This window comes from Rhinopithecus roxellana, chromosome 5 (assembly GCF_007565055.1).
Source record: "Rhinopithecus roxellana isolate Shanxi Qingling chromosome 5, ASM756505v1, whole genome shotgun sequence".
NCBI classification, from domain to species: domain Eukaryota; kingdom Metazoa; phylum Chordata; class Mammalia; order Primates; family Cercopithecidae; genus Rhinopithecus; species Rhinopithecus roxellana.
Window position 1 is genome coordinate 173,673,043 of NC_044553.1, and position 15,401 is coordinate 173,688,443.

Below are 15,401 nucleotides of genomic sequence, written 5' to 3' on the forward strand. Positions count from 1 at the left end.
TAGGTGTAACGTGGTGTGGGGAGACCAGATTAAAAGATTCCTAAAATCCCTTCCCCATTCTAAAGTTCTCGGACACTACCTCATTTTCAGCCTGAACACGGCTCTCCACTTCCTCCTCTGCCTCCCTCCAGGCCCCCCAGCTCCCTCTGTGGAGCACGGAGTTTCGCCTCCTCTTTTTTTTTAATGTCAGGATGAAAGTTTTGAGAATAGCGCTCTAGTCATTCTCCCTCTTTTACTAACCCCACTCTGTCGCCGTCCTCCTGGCTCCTGCCCGCGCACGTGTCCAAAGCAGCCCAGGCTGCGGAGTTTCAGCAGCCTGTCGCAGATCCCTGGTCGCAGGGCGCCTGGCTCCGCCCTGGGCGGGGCGCGATGGGCGGAGTGCGGTAGCCGCGGAAGCAGCCCTGCAGCAGTCTCCGAAAATGATGCCTCGTCCTCGCGGTAGGAGAAGCGGCGCCCCTACCCCAGCACGGCGGTAGGATCCTGTGCAATTAGCGCCGCGCTGCACGGTTGCTCGGCTCTCAAGTCACCGAACTGCGTGCCCGAGTGTGTCTGTGGATGTGAATGAGTGTGCGTGTGTGCGGGGCCTTTCAGTCACTACTCTTCTAGGCTGCTGTGGTCAGCGTGGGAGGGGATATTTTCATCTGGAAACTCGGGAACTCTCCCCTATCAACTGGGAGCCTGGAACGGGTCTGAGAGGGGGAACGATGGAGAGCTGGAGTTGGAGTACTTGGGGTGTAGGCCAGGGATTTACTTTCTTTTCCGTGTCTTCTATTTTCTTTCTTTTTTTCTTTTTTCTTTTTCTTTTTTTTAGACAGGGTCTTGCTCTGGCATCCTGGCTGGAGTGCAGCCCCACGACCATGGCTTGCTGCAGCCTCATCCTCTGGGGCCCAAACAATCCTCCCACCTCAGCCTCCCAAGTACCTGAGACTACAGGCCTGCACCACCACACCCAGCTAATGTATTTTTTTACTATTATTATTTTTAGTAGAGACTAGACCTTACTATGTTGCCCAGGCTGGTCTTGAACTCCTGGGCTCAGGCAATGCTCCTGACTCGGCCAAAGTACTGGAATTACAGGCTTGAGCCACTGTGCCCGTAGGCCAGGGATTTCTGACAAGGAGCTAGAGCTAGACAAAAGTTTATGGGCAAATCTTGAAATGGGCCAGGTCACCTGGGCACTGTGGCTCATGCCTGTAATCTCAGCACTTTGGGAGACTGAGGCAGGTGGATCGCTTGAGTCAGGAGTTCAAGACCACCCTGGTCAACATAGTGAAACCCCATTTCTACTAAAAATGCACAAAATTAGCCGGGCATGGTGGTATGTGCCTGTAATCCCAGCTGCTCTGGAGACTGAGACAGGAGAATCACTTGAGCCTTGGAGGCAGAGGCTGCAGTGAGCTGAGATTGCAACACTGTACTCCAGCCTCGGTGACAGAGCAAGACTCTGTCTCAGAAAAAAAGAAAAAGAAAAGAAAGAAAGGGCCCAGATGCTCTTTCCAGCATGCTGATTGGTCAAATGGGATTTGGGCTCTAGCTTCAGAGCCAGAGCTGAGTAGGACCTTAGAGAATTGAAACCCAGTATTTGGCTTGCAACAAACAACACTTCTCAGATCTTTTTCTGCCATCTTCAGATTTGGTTTCTTTTCCCCTCCCCCGACTTGGGTTATTTTTGTTTTGCCTCTTATATCCCAGCTTATATGGCGTGTCCTCCCCTTTCTGCAACAATTCCCTTCATCCTCATTTTTTGAGGTGTCTTAAAATTGTATTCCAATTCTCCCGTACCTTAGAGAAGCCCTGTCTAATTTAGTCCCACTTGCAGATTGGATTAGAATATTCTTGACTCCATTATCTCAGATCACCCATAATGATATTACATAGAAAGATCCTCAGCCTTGAGGCTGTTTGATATTCGTGCCCTCCTCTGTTTCTGATTTTTGCTTCTCAAGTCAAACCATAACAAAATCAGGATCATTACAGGCCGGCTGGTATGATGTTGAGAGGATCAAAGCTTTCCTGAAATAAAGTGATATTGCTTTTATCACATCACTTTGAGAAGGATTCACTGGGCTGTATGTCCAGCTCTGCTTTTTGGGAGATGGAGGGAATCAGAAGACAGGGTTCATGCTGGAACAGCAAATATATATCTTACCCCTTCCGCTTGTCTGCAAACATTGCGGGGAAGGGCTAGCTCCTCTGTACCCTCAGGGCTTGGCCTGGAGTTGGTATCTAATGAGGGTGAGAGAATGGGGAGCTGTGGGTATGATGTGGGAGGATAGGAACACCTCCTACCTGCTGTGGTTCACTCATCCCCAGAACTCAGCAGCTGGGATTGGGGGAGGGCAGATGAAGCTGAATCAGATATTACTCCTGAAAGGCCTATAGGAGCATTTTACCTAAGCCCTTCTCAGCAGGCTTCTGAGTCCCTGCTGTCAGGAGCTGAGAGTGACCATGTCTGACTACTCTTGGCTCAAAGATGAAAGGGTCTCATCCATTTCTCTGCATCTAACTATATCCTAAATCCCCTATTTCAGTCTTTTCTAGTATTAAAGGGCACCCGCATATCCCTATTCTATTATCTTCCCTGAAACACCCTTCTTCCAAGGTCTGGCCATTGGCCGCGTGAGAGAGGATGGAGAAAAGGCTAAGTCACAGGTGCCACTACTAAGTACTGAGTGGGAAGGGCTTGGCCTAGTGAGTTCAGACCTCAGTGTGCCATCCCAGGAGAGGTGGCTACTAGTACTTAGTCATCTCAGGATGGGACACCCTCCCAGGAAAGCTAGAGAAACTTGTAGGATTCCAGACCACCGGCCTTACTCTCAGAAGAGCTCACAGGCCAGGCTCCATGCTAGAGCATGCCTCTTCCCTGTAGTGTCCTGTGCATCCCCCGCGGAAGGCCTGTCCCTGCATAGACATGCCTGCCTTCCTGTTATAACCATAATGACAATAAAGCATTCTGTGAACCCAAGTTGCTGTTGGAAATGGGGGGGGGGGGAGACACATACTCTCATTATTATGCTTATTATATTCCTATCAGAATACTCACCCATGGAGCATTATTTTTTTTTTTTTTTTTTTTTTTTTTATTTTTTTTTTTTTTTTGAGGCGGAGTCTCGCTCTGTCGCCCGGACTGGAGTGCAGTGGCCAGATCTCAGCTCACTGCAAGCTCCGCCTCCCGGGTTTACGCCATTCTCCTGCCTCAGCCTCCCGAGTAGCTGGGACTACAGGCGCCCGCCACCTCGCCCGGCTAGTTTTTGTATTTTTAGTAGAGACGGGGTTTCACCGTGTTAGCCAGGATGGTCTCGATCTCCTGACCTCGTGATCCGCCCGTCTCGGCCTCCCAAAGTGCTGGGATTACAGGCTTGAGCCACCGCGCCCGGCGCATTATTTTTAAAGTTACTCCTGGTCTTGGGTTTGGGAAAGGAAGAGATCATTTAAAAGCACTTTCTCAGGCCGGGTACAGTGGCTCACACCTGTAGTCCCAGCACTTGGGGCAGGTGCATCACTTGAAGTTAGGACTTTGAGACCAGCGTGACCAACATGGTGAAACCCTGTCTCTACTAAAAATACAAAAATTAGCCAGACATGGCTGAGACACAAGAATTGTTTGAACCAGAGAGGCGGAGGTTGCAGTGAGCCAAGATCGCGCCACTGCACTCCAGCCTGGGCGACAGAGCGAGACTTCATCTAAAAAAAAAATAATTAATTAGATAAAATAAATCAAAGCACTTTTTCAGTTACTTAAAATGTTGAAGTGGGAGTTCGAGGCTGCAGTGAACCAGTGTACTCCAGCCTGGGTGAAAGAGAGAGACCATGTCTCAAAAATTAAAATAAAACATAAAGGCACTTTTTCAGTTAAAAGTATTAAGTCTCTAATTTAGGCCTGGAGGCTCCCCTTGCTTTTTGAATGTACCATTTCTCAAAATGTAATTTATCTGAGGATTGGCCATTCAGGCACCCTTGTTGAAATCTGGGCAATCCATAAAGGCATATGTATAGAGATAAATAGTAAAAAATGTATTTGTAGTTACGGTTTGAATGGCCATTTTAGTCTTGCAGAATGAAGCTAGTGGCCTGTATAGCATTAAAATGGTTTTGGGGCTCCGTGCAGTAGCTCATGTCTCTAATCCCAGCACTTTGGAAGGCGGAGGCAGACAGATCACTTGAGCCCAGGAGTTAGAGACCAACCTGGGCAACATGGCAAAACTCCATCTCTACCAAAAATGCAAAAAATTAGCCAGGCATGGTGGTGGGTGCCTGTAGTCCCAGGTACTTGGGGGGCTGAGGTCAGGGGATCACTTTAGCCTGGGAGGTCGAGGCTGCAGTGAGCTGAAATCACGCCACTGTACTCCAGCCTGGGTGACAAAGTGAGACCCTGTCTCGGAAAAAGAAAAAAGAAAAAAAAAAAAAAAAAAAAAAGGTCTTGGATCTGCTACTAATTAGCTGTTGTTTCCTTGGATTTTTTTTTTTTTTTTTTTTTTTTTTTTTTTTTTTTTTTTGAGACGGAGTCTTGCTCTGTCGCCCAGGCTGGATTGCAGTGGCCGGGTCTCAGCTCACTGCAAGCTCCGCCTCCTGGGTTCACGCCATTCTCCTGACTCAGCCTCCCGAGTAGCTGGGACTACAGGAGCCCGCCACCTCGCCCGGCTAGTTTTTTGTATTTTTTTAGTAGAGACGGGGTTTCACCGTGTTGGCCAGGATGGTCTCGATCTCCTGACCTCGTGATCCGGCCATCTCGGCCTCCCAAAGTGCTGGGATTAGAGGCTTGAGCCACCGCGCCCGGCCGGATCTTTTTTCTCTCTAGAAATGGGGGCTTTAAGCCTCTCCCTAGAATCCCGAAGGTGGAGGGAAAAAGGGAGGTCAAATTGGGGTTCCAGGCCTCCCACATCTACCCCATCCATGGCAGCTCAGCTTTTTATCTTTATGTTTTATTTTGTTTTGGAGTTCTCTAAACTGACTAACTAGGCAGATAGGCCTAACGGGGAGTAGCTCGGCAGCTGCAGGTGCTGTAATGCCAAAAGGGCTTTAAGGGCCTAGAGCCTTAGGTAGAAGAAATGTAACTCTAAGATGAACATTTAGGAGAGTTATAAAGAAAAACATTTTTATCACATCTGTGGTTCTGACCAAGGTTAGATTAAGCCTTAATTCAGGAAAACAATGAGTTATACTTAAATTTTGGAAAGCTTTTCACGTATCACTGTCACCACTAGTGCTTGGTAGTGTTAAATATAGTTAGTTGGTCAGAGCAAGGAACAATTTGGCTGTTGCTTGTTTGTTCCCTCAATAAGTGTTGTCCATTCTTCATTTGATTCTCAAATAAATGGATGGATAGATGGATGCTTCTGTGCAAGGGTTTGGCTATGGGAGGTCTACAGAATGCTTATAATCGAATTATGGTGACATGGACATTAGAAAATGCTGCAGCCTCAGAAAGCGCTCTGTGATATGTGTCAAATAAGTGGTGCTAACCAAGGGCTATTGGTTTAGCCCGACAGCCTTCTGTTGATCTGGGCAACACTAATTATTTAACAGATAAAGAATTTATTAATCATTTAATAAATCTGATAGAACACTGGAACATAAGCATATCATTCTTCCTTTAGGTGGAATTAGTCAAAAAGCCCATCAGAAGAGATTAGGAAGTCCCTGTTTCCAGAAAAAGAATATGCAGAATTGAGGGGTATTAAAGCAGGTCCAGGCCAGGCATGGTGGCTCACAACTGTAATCCCAGCACTTTGGGAGGCTGAGGTGGGCGGATTGCCTAAGGTCAGGAGTTCAAGACCAGCCTGGCGCATCTCTACTAAAAACACAAAAAAATTAGCCAGGCGTAGTGGTGTGTGCCTGTAATCCCAGCTACTTAGGAAGCAGAGGCAAGGGAATCACTTGAATCCAGGAGGCAGAAGTTGCAGTGAGCCGAGATCAGGCACTGCACTCCAGCCTGGATGACAGAGCAAAACTCTGTCTCGAAAAACAAAAGCAAACAAACAAACAAAAAAAAACACGTCTATTCTCAAATCTCAAATCAGCAAATCTCCAAGAGTATCCATCCTGTACCTACCTGCCTCTGTGCCATGTACTCTGTGAGGGATAGCACAGAAAGATAAGACACTTCCTGATCTTGAAGGATGTAATCTCCCCACCCACTCCCCAACCCCCAACCCCCAACCCCCGCCTTTAAAAAAAACCCACTTTGTTTGGTGGTGATGGTGAAAAAGCAGCCTGATGTAGCACAAAGAATCTCTTGAATGCATAAATAGTGTGGCCATCGGCTTGTCCATCTGCACTTTGGTTTCCTTTAGTTCTGATTGATTTCTAAGTTGAGCCACCTCATATCCTCAACTGGGAAAAAAGAAATACCTCAGACTCACCAGACTGCTCATGGTGCCTTGGCTTCCAGGGGCATGTGGTTGGAATTCTGCTCTTACCATCAGCTCCACCACTCTCCTCGGGACCCACCTCAGTCAAAACAGTGGTCTCCGTGCTTGGGACATTAAATCCAAATTCTGAGGCCTTGCTTTGTAGACCTCCCCTTTCTGACCATTTCCCTCTTCCCGACTCCTCTAGTCCCTTCATCAGTCCAGGCTCCCCGCAGTGCCCCATCTTCCCTCTTCTTTTCCCAGTCTCTCTCTCCTGCCTTCTCTACCCGCATCTCTCCCAGCCATTGCTTAAACCTCTGCAGTCCTTTCAGGTTGGTGGTACACAGCTGGGCACTAAGGTATGTAAATTCCCCACTCTTTCCCCAAGTGTTTGGTGTGTCTAGGCGAAATGGGATTAGGTCTTTGAATGCAGAGCCGTGCCTGTTTTTCCTGAATTAAGGACAACCGGGCGCCCAGTAAGGGCGCCCCTGAGAATCTGCAGGTGGAGAAGGCTCGGTGAGGGGCCAGGAAGGAGGGACGAGGGCGAGTCCGGGGGCCGCGCGTGTCCGCCCAGCTTCCACGGAAGGTGAAGGGCCTCTTTCCTCGGCAAGACAGCCACTGCTTCCTCAGTTTCCCTCCGCCGCCGCCGAGTGCGCCGGGGCCGGGCCCAGCTGGGGAATCCGAGGCTCTGGGGGAGGGGGTGGCGGGAAATGGTGCCTCGCTCGCCCCAGCGACATCAAACCCTCGTTTGGCGTGCGAGGACAATGGCTGTCTTATTTTCTCCATTCGCCGCGCACAATGCCGGATTCTCTCATTCACCCGCGGTGGTGCGAGCGAGGTAATTAGCCAGCGCCATTCAGTGCGGACACTATTGCTATGCGGGGGGGGGGCGGGACGCCCGCGTCGGCGGGGATTAGCCGCGGGCCGGGGCGCAGCTGCGGCCACTTCAAAGGCAGTGCGCGGCCCGGTCGGCTGTGGGAACCGGGCCCCGCCTCGGGCCCGGCCGCCGGGAAGGGGCCCGCCGCGTCCTCCCGGCTCGCGCCCTTGCCCGCAGCCCCTGCCGCGCCCTGGGCCGGGGAGCCTGGGGCCGCTCGGGCCGGGGCTCTGGCGGCTGTTGTCGCTCCCCATCACGCTCCCACTTTCATCAGGACCTCCAGTGCTTTTCTCCTTTGAGGCCCGGAGTCAAAGGGCAGAGGGGGGAAGGAGGGAGAAGAGCGGGGGGGATGGGAGCCTGACACAAAGCGCTGACCTCCGAGGAGTGGAGCAGATGGTCCCACTTACTCCTGCCGCCCAGCCAGCACGGCTCTCGGGGCCCCAGGCTCGGGCCTGACCCCGCCCGCCAGCTGAATGCCTGCACTGGGGCCCCGCGGGGGCCGGGCTCCCCAGGCTCCCCCACCCGCCCCACTCCGCTGCCCACTCTGCCCTCGCCTCCTGGCGTTGGAGTCAGGCTGCCCGGAGCTGGGAGCAAGGGTTGGGGGCCTGGGCTGAGATTCTGCCTTGGTCCAGATTCCCAAGAACCTGCCAGGCCAGGGTGTCCCAATCCTAGGGTCACTTCCAGAGCTTTAGTAGACACCGATTCCTCAGCACTACACCAGACCAATTAATCTCAAGCTCCGGCAGCAGGGTCCAGAAATGTGCATGGCTAGGCGACAGCCTAGGTTACTCCGATCTGCAGCCAAGTTTGAGAGCCAGGGGCCTAGCCTAATTCACCTTCTTTTTCACTGAAGAAGCTGAAATTCAAGTAGAGGAATTATAATAACTTGTTGGAGGAGAGCCATTGAATTGTGGCAGGCTGGGGACGTGCATGGAAGACAAGCTGATGGGGAGTGATCCTCAAGACCATGTGACGCTTTAAGTCAGCATTCAGGGAACAGTTTATGAGGACTTAGTGTTTACCTAGTATTTGTTCTAGGTGCTGGAGGTAGAAAGATAAATATGTCTGTTCCCTGTCCTTAAGGGACTCATAGGTCTTCTATGGGTAGGTAGATAGACACATGAACAGCTGACTCTAATACAGTCTGAAAAGGGGTAGGAGAGGTGCAAGCAACATGTTAGAGTCAGGAATGAATTCTGCTTCCTTTGGCGGATGTGGAAGATGGGGGCAGTGGTAGAGAAAGGGGCAACAGAGTTGCAGGCAGAGGGGGCAGTGGATGCAAAGAATATAAGGGTGAATGTCTGCAAGGTGACATAGCATGAGAAGAGAATGTCCTTTTATGGATGTGTTGCAGGACAGGGGTCCTGATTCAGACCCCAAGAGAGGGTTCTTTGATCTCTCTCAAGAAAAAAATCAGGGTGAGTCTGCAGTGCAAAGTGAAAGCAAGTTTGTTAAGAAAATAAAGGAATAAGACCAGGTACAGTGGCTCACGGCTATAATCCCAGCACTTTGGGAGGGCGAGGTGGGCGGATCGTCTGAGGTCAGGAGTTTGAGACCAGCCTGGCCAACGTGGTAAAACCCTGTCTCTACTCAAAATACAAAAATTTGCCAGGTGTGGTGGTGCGTGCCTGTAATCCCAGCTACTTGGGAGGCTGAGACAGGAGAATCACTTGAACCTGGGAGGTGGAGGTTGCAGTGAACCGAGATTGCACCACCGCACTCTAACCTGCGTGACAAGAGTGCAACTCTGTCTCAGATAAAAAAGAAGTGGAGGAATAAAAGAATGGCTACTCCATAGAGTGGCCCTGAGGGCTACAGGTTGCCCATTTTTATGGTTATTTCTTGATGATATGATAAACAAGGGGTGGATTACGCATGTGTCCCCTTTTTAGGCTATATAGGGTAACTTCCTGATGTTGCCATGGCATTTGTAAACTGTCCTGGCACTGGTGGGAGTGTAGCAGTGAGGACAACCAGAGGTCACTCTTGTGGCCATTTTGGTTTTGGTGGGTTTGGGCTGGCTCCTTTACTGCAACCTGTTTCATCAGCAAAGTCTTTATGACCTATATTTTGTGTTGACCTTTTATCTCATCCTGTGATTTAGAATGCCTTACCCATCTGAGGCTGGGCATGGTGGCTCACGCCTGTAATCCCAGCACTTTGGGAGGCTAAGGTGGGTGGATCACGAGGTCAGGAGATTGAGACCATCCTGGCTAACACGGTGAAATCCCGTCTCTACTAAAAATACAAAAAATTAGCCAGGCATGATGGCGGGCACCTGTAGTCCCAGCTACACTGGAGTCTGAGGCAGGAGAATTGCTTGAACCCAGGAGGCAGAGGTTGTAGTGAGTCAAGATTGCGCCACTGTACTCCAGCTTGGGTGACAGAGCAAGACTCCATATTCAAAAACAAAAAAAAAAAAGAAACAGTAAGCTTGTCCTGTATTCCTACAAAGATATTCCACAATATATTCCACAAGAGTAAAAGCAAAATAAGTAAAGTTCTTCCAAGTAAACTGAATTAGAAGACTTTCCATTAACTGGGCAACTGTTGGAACCAAGCTGATATGGGGTTGTTAGTTGATTGTAATGTGCCCAAAATTGGAATACTGATCCAGATTTTTACATTACCCATCCCTCTTATTTCTTATGAACAGCAGTCAGAGATTACTGGTTGGTTCACAGGAATAAGCAGAGTTAGCGTAAACTGCAGAAACAAACTTAAAAACAACTAATGAGACTAGACTTTAATAACAAGTGTACCATAGTTCTTGAAACATAATATTTCTCTGTCCAGTTTCCCATTTTTACTAAAGACAAATCATGGTAAGACCGATTTGCTTTATTATACTTGGTCTAATTATTTGTATAAAGTACAGCAAGAATAATTCTTTTTCACATAGGATCTTTTAAAATTGGCTTTGATGGAACTTGCTTCCATAGAAGGAACGTTAGATGAGATTTTGTAAAGCCAAGCCCTGCCATGGGCTTGTACCCTTAAATACCTATGAATTGGGTAAATTCCTCTCTTTTTGAGGTCCTAAGATAACTTGGGGCTCCTGGACCTGTGAGAAAGTGACATTCTTTACTTGTCATAGGTCAGAAACCCTGTACAGGGACTGTGTAGGCAAGGTATGAGACCAGTTCCCCAAAGGGCTTTTATTGGCTCTACAAGTTAAGTTTGATTCGTTAAAGGAAAGCACATCATTCCAGTCAAAGCCTTGGTAAAATAATCAGTTTCTCCAACTGTGTCCTGTTACAAAAGAAAACAGATTCTTATATGCAAATAATTATATTGCCATAAGTTAAGAATACTCACAACTAGTTTCCAAATTCTGGAGAAATCAGGTAGAAAGAAACAAATATGTTCCAAATTTTGTTCACAGCAGTATACTTTACTCAATTGCTACAAGCTGCAAATAGCTCAAAAGAAAAATTTCCTTGACTCTGAAAAACAAAAACAAAGGATCGGCAACGTTTTAAGCAAAATTTAAAAAATTACTTCAGTTTTCTATTGGTTCAGTTAATTCAGTTGACTCCTATTCTATCTGATATTCATGAAGTTTCCAGCTCTTCATGGGAGTTCTGCAAGTTGTTTTCTCTATTCTAATGTTACAATTTCCAAAGTTATTAGAAACCTGCATTTAAGAACACCTGCTAGAGTTTTATAGTTGATTATAAAACACCTTTTAAAGAGGATTAAAACAAGACAACAATTGTCTGGATGATAAAAAGTTTTAGGACAGCCACTATTAAAGCCACAATTGATAAGGAAATTTGGTTACTTCTGTGGCACACAAAATTTTACATAACAATTATAATTATTAATAACATACATTAAGTTATATTACAATTATAGGAGTTTCCCATAACTTTGGACCTTATACCAATAACACATTTATGCAAATATAGTCCAAAGAAAACAAAACACCATTTCACATTTGACAATGCTTCCTGTATGATTTTTGTACCAAATAAACCAAATTTCACCTTTACATTAATGTACTATTAAACCCAATTTTTAATAAAACTTTATAGACATATTTACCCAATGTTAATGTTTAACCATAAGGTAAGATTATTTTTTTTTGAGATGGAGTCTCGCTCTGTCGCCCAGGCTGGAGTGCAGTGGTGCAATCTCAGCTCACTGCAAGCTCCACCTCCCGGGTTCATGCCATTCTCCTGCCTCAGCCTCCCGAGTAGCTGGGACTACAGGCGCCTGCCACCACGCCCGGCTAATTTTTTGTATTTTTAGTAGAGACGGGGTTTCACTGTCTTAGCCAGGATGGTCTCGATCTCCTGACCTCATGATGTGCCCGCCTCGGCCTCCCAAAGTGTTGCGATTACACGCGTGAGCCACTGCGCCTGGCCAGTAAGATCCTTATAAACGTTTTATAACCCTTTACATTTTTTTGTGAAAGAGCAGATTAGTGCTCTAAGAAATACTTGTTGTGCTTCTATTCCAATGTTTAATTTACGGAAAAACTGAATAATACGGCTTTAACTTTAGCCAATATGTTCACACACAGAATATCTTACAATTAATTTTTATGAACCTTCCACACCTTGTTTAAACTTTAGATTTTTTTTCTTACTAAAAAGAATCCTTTAATACTTTAGGCAGAAAAAAATCCACATTCTCATGACTTCTTATAATCTTTCACCAAAACACATTTTGCTTTCTTTACACACCTTGCATGTTAAATTGTTTCTTTAGTAGTTTCAATTACATGTTATAATGTTAACTCTTAGCAACTTTTATTTTTAGTGAAAACCTTGGTAAATTCGAGATTTTAATTATGCACTAAGTATAGAGCCTAGCCTAGGACATACCAGGCAGAAGTGCAGGTAAGAGCTGACTCTTGGCCAGGCACCATAGCTCATGCCTATAATCCCAACATTTTGGGAGGCTGAGGCGGGCAGATCACCTGAACTCAGGAGTTTGACACCAGCCTGGGCAACACAGTTAAACCCCATCTCTACTAAAAATACAAAAATTAGCCGGGCATGGTGGCACACGCTTGTAATCCCAGCTACTCGGGAGGCTGAGGCAGGAGAATTGTTTGAACCTGGAAGGCGGAGGTTGCAGTGAGCCGAGATCATGCTATTGCACTCCAGCCTGGGCAACAGAGCAAGACTCCATCTCAAAAGAAAAAAAAAAAGCTGAGTCTCAGGCTGGACATGGTGGCTCATGCCTATAATCCCAGCACTTTGGGAGGTTGAGGCAGGTGGATCACTTGGGAGGCTGAGGCAGGCTGAGGTCAGGAGTTCCGAGACCAGCCTGGTCAATATGGTGAAACCCCATCTCTACCAAAAATACAAAAATTAGCCAGGCGTGGTGGCAGGTGCCTGTAGTCCCAGCTACTCAAGAAGCTGAGGCAGGAGAATACCTTGAATCTGGGAGGTGGAGGGTGCAGTGAGCCAAGATCGAACCACTGCACTCCAGACTGGACAACAGAGCGAGACTCCATCTCCAAAAAATAAATAAATAAATAAATAATCCTTTCAGATCTCTTATTACCCAACTTTAGCCCTGCCAAGCGGCCAATATTTCTAACTTCTGATCTTTACCAAAGGTAACCTCCTAGGTGCTTAGAGAAAAGAAAATTTAAGACAGTCCACAGAGAAGAGAATAGACAAGGTCATGCAGATATTTAAACCAGAAACAACTTACTTCCTAGGTGGGGAACTGAACCCAGACCACCACTGTGAAAGTGCAAAACCCTTAGCTGCTGAGCTACAGGATGGGGCCATCTCTAGTTTCTTTCTCGGAAGAAATCTAGAGTAGTTAATTTTGAGCTTGCAAAAGCTTTTAACTATTTAATAACATTTTTTGAGTTAATTATGACACAAACCCTAAAATTCCTGTTCCCTGAAGGCAGAGACCAAAAGAAAGTACCACCACGTGGTTAAAAGGTGAAGCTCCCAAGAACATAATGCAAAGTGGAGACTTCATCCAGTTTATTGTTTGTTTTAGGGACCTGCAGCCAAGTTTGTTACCAACCAGCTTGCGGAGTCATCTTGAAAAGTGGACTTACAGGTGTTCTAAGCCCATGTTTTATCCTGAAATACCCCCTCGACACAGAAAATGAATTCATAGCACAAAATACACCAGCTTAAGACTAACCTTAGAATTATTTTTCGCATTAATCAAAACTTTACAAAGGAGATACAGATTTTTTTTCCATTCATTCAACCATTTGCACAGAGAGAGAGAAACCCCAAATCTGACTGGTAAGGAATTATTTCCCTTTTGCTGGCATGTCAGGCTTCTGGGTTCCCTTTCCCTGAGTGACCCTACTGATCTGGCTTATGGCACCATCGCCCCTGGGGCGAAGCCGCATCATAAAGGGAAATTTTTTTTTTTCATTCTGGCCAGAGCAAAATACGTATGATAATAAAACATAGACATTAGCTACTCTGCTTAGCACCCAATATCAAACTGGCAAGGCTTAAATTTGCCCCCAGATGAGCCTGTCATCTTTAATCCAACCTCCAACTAGGAATTTCAGCACATGGTCTCTGGGCAAGATGGTCGCCCTGAGTAATAGAAAAGATAAGAAAGAGAAAGGAGAGAAAGAAAAGCATTGCCTGTGGCAGGGTGGGGAAAGCGAAATGATCAGGGAGGCCAGAGAAAGACCCACGCATTGCAGTGACACTGAAAAGTTCAGATGGCTGCTGTCGGTCAAGCAGGGTTCTTTTCTAGCCACCCTAGCAGCTCTTGAGTTTCCCGTTTTAGGGAGGAAAAAGCTCCCCATGTCCCAAGATCCTGTACATGCCTAATCCTATAACCCACAGCCATCAGCAAAGAGTGCAAAGCAGCTTAATCGAAAGAGATAGCAGTTAACATCCCATAGTGCCAAACCTGTTCTTAGACAAGAGGGACTTTACCAAGAGGGGCTTCTAACCCCCTAAATCTTAGAAGGGACTCTGACCCTCCTAAGTCGGGCCTCTAACCCAGGGTTGCTCAAGCGTCCTTGCCTTTTATTAAGAGGGGCCTTTAACCCACTCTGTCTTGAAGAGACTCTAACTCCCTGAAGTTGGGCCACTAACCCAATCCCATTCTTTACCTGGATACCGCATCACTTACCCAAAGTCTTCCAATCAGCCCTGCAGTCTATTTCCTTTGGGTTGGGGTGTCTCCTCAGTATCGTCCCTTCCACTGTTTGCCAGAAATACGTTACAGGACCCCAACACTTACCCAAAGGTAGCCGTTGGTTAAGCGTTTCTGCACTATAGTCCTTCTGTGATGGCCAGAAATATGTTACAGGACAGAGGTCCCAATCCAGACCCCAAGAGAGGGTTGTCAGATCTTGCGAAGAAAGAATTCAGGGCAAGTCTGCAGTACAAAGTGAAAGCAAGTTTATAAAAAAAAGTAAAGGAGCCGGGCGCGGTGGCTCAAGCCTGTAATCCCAGCACTTTGGGAGGCCGAGACGGGCGGATCACGAGGTCAGGAGATCGAGACCATCCTGGCTAACACGGTGAAACCCCGTCTCTACTAAAAAAAAAATACAAAAAACTAGCCGGGCGAGGTGGCGGGCGCCTGTAGTCCCAGCTACTGGGGAGGCTGAGGCAGGAGAATGGCGTGAACCCGGGAGGCGGAGCTTGCAGTGAGCCCAGATCGCGCCACTGCACTCCAGCCTGGGCAACAAGCGAGACTCCGTCTCAAAAAAAAAAAAAAAAGTAAAGGAATAAAAGAATGGCTACTCCATAGACAGAGCAGCCCCAAGGGCTGGTGGTTACTCATTTTTATGGTTATTTCTTGATGATATGTTAAACAAAGGGTGGATTATTCATATCTCCCCTTTTTGGACCACATAGAGTAACTTCCTGACGTTGCTATGGCATTTGTAAAGTGTCATGGCACTGGTAGGAGTGTGTAGCAGTGAGGATGATCAGAGGTCACTCTCGTGTCCATTTTGGTTTTATTGGGCTAGAACCAGCTCCTTTACTGCAACCTGGTTTGTTGTTGTTGCTGTTGTTGTTGTTGTTTGAGACGAAGTTTCGCTCTTGTCACCCAGGCTAGAGTGCAATGGCATGACTTCAGCTCACTGCAACCTCCACCTCCTAGGTTCAAGCAATTCTCCTGCTTTGCCTCAGCCTCCCAAGTAGCTGGGATTAGAGGCATGTGCCACCATGCCCAGCTAGTTTTTTTTTTTTTTTTTTTTTTTTTTTTTG

General features: G+C 47.0%; 1 protein-coding gene across 1 annotated transcript in view; it reads left to right on the plus strand.

Moving 5' to 3' along the window:
- The first annotated feature begins 406 nt into the window (after positions 1-406).
- Positions 407-15,401, plus strand: part of IGDCC3 (immunoglobulin superfamily DCC subclass member 3) — a 36,116-nt gene continuing 21,121 nt past the window's right edge. Inside the window, exon 1 of the mRNA XM_030931501.1 lies at positions 407-472. The gene's annotated coding sequence lies outside the window, so the exon portion shown is untranslated. The remainder of the gene's footprint in view (positions 473-15,401) is intronic.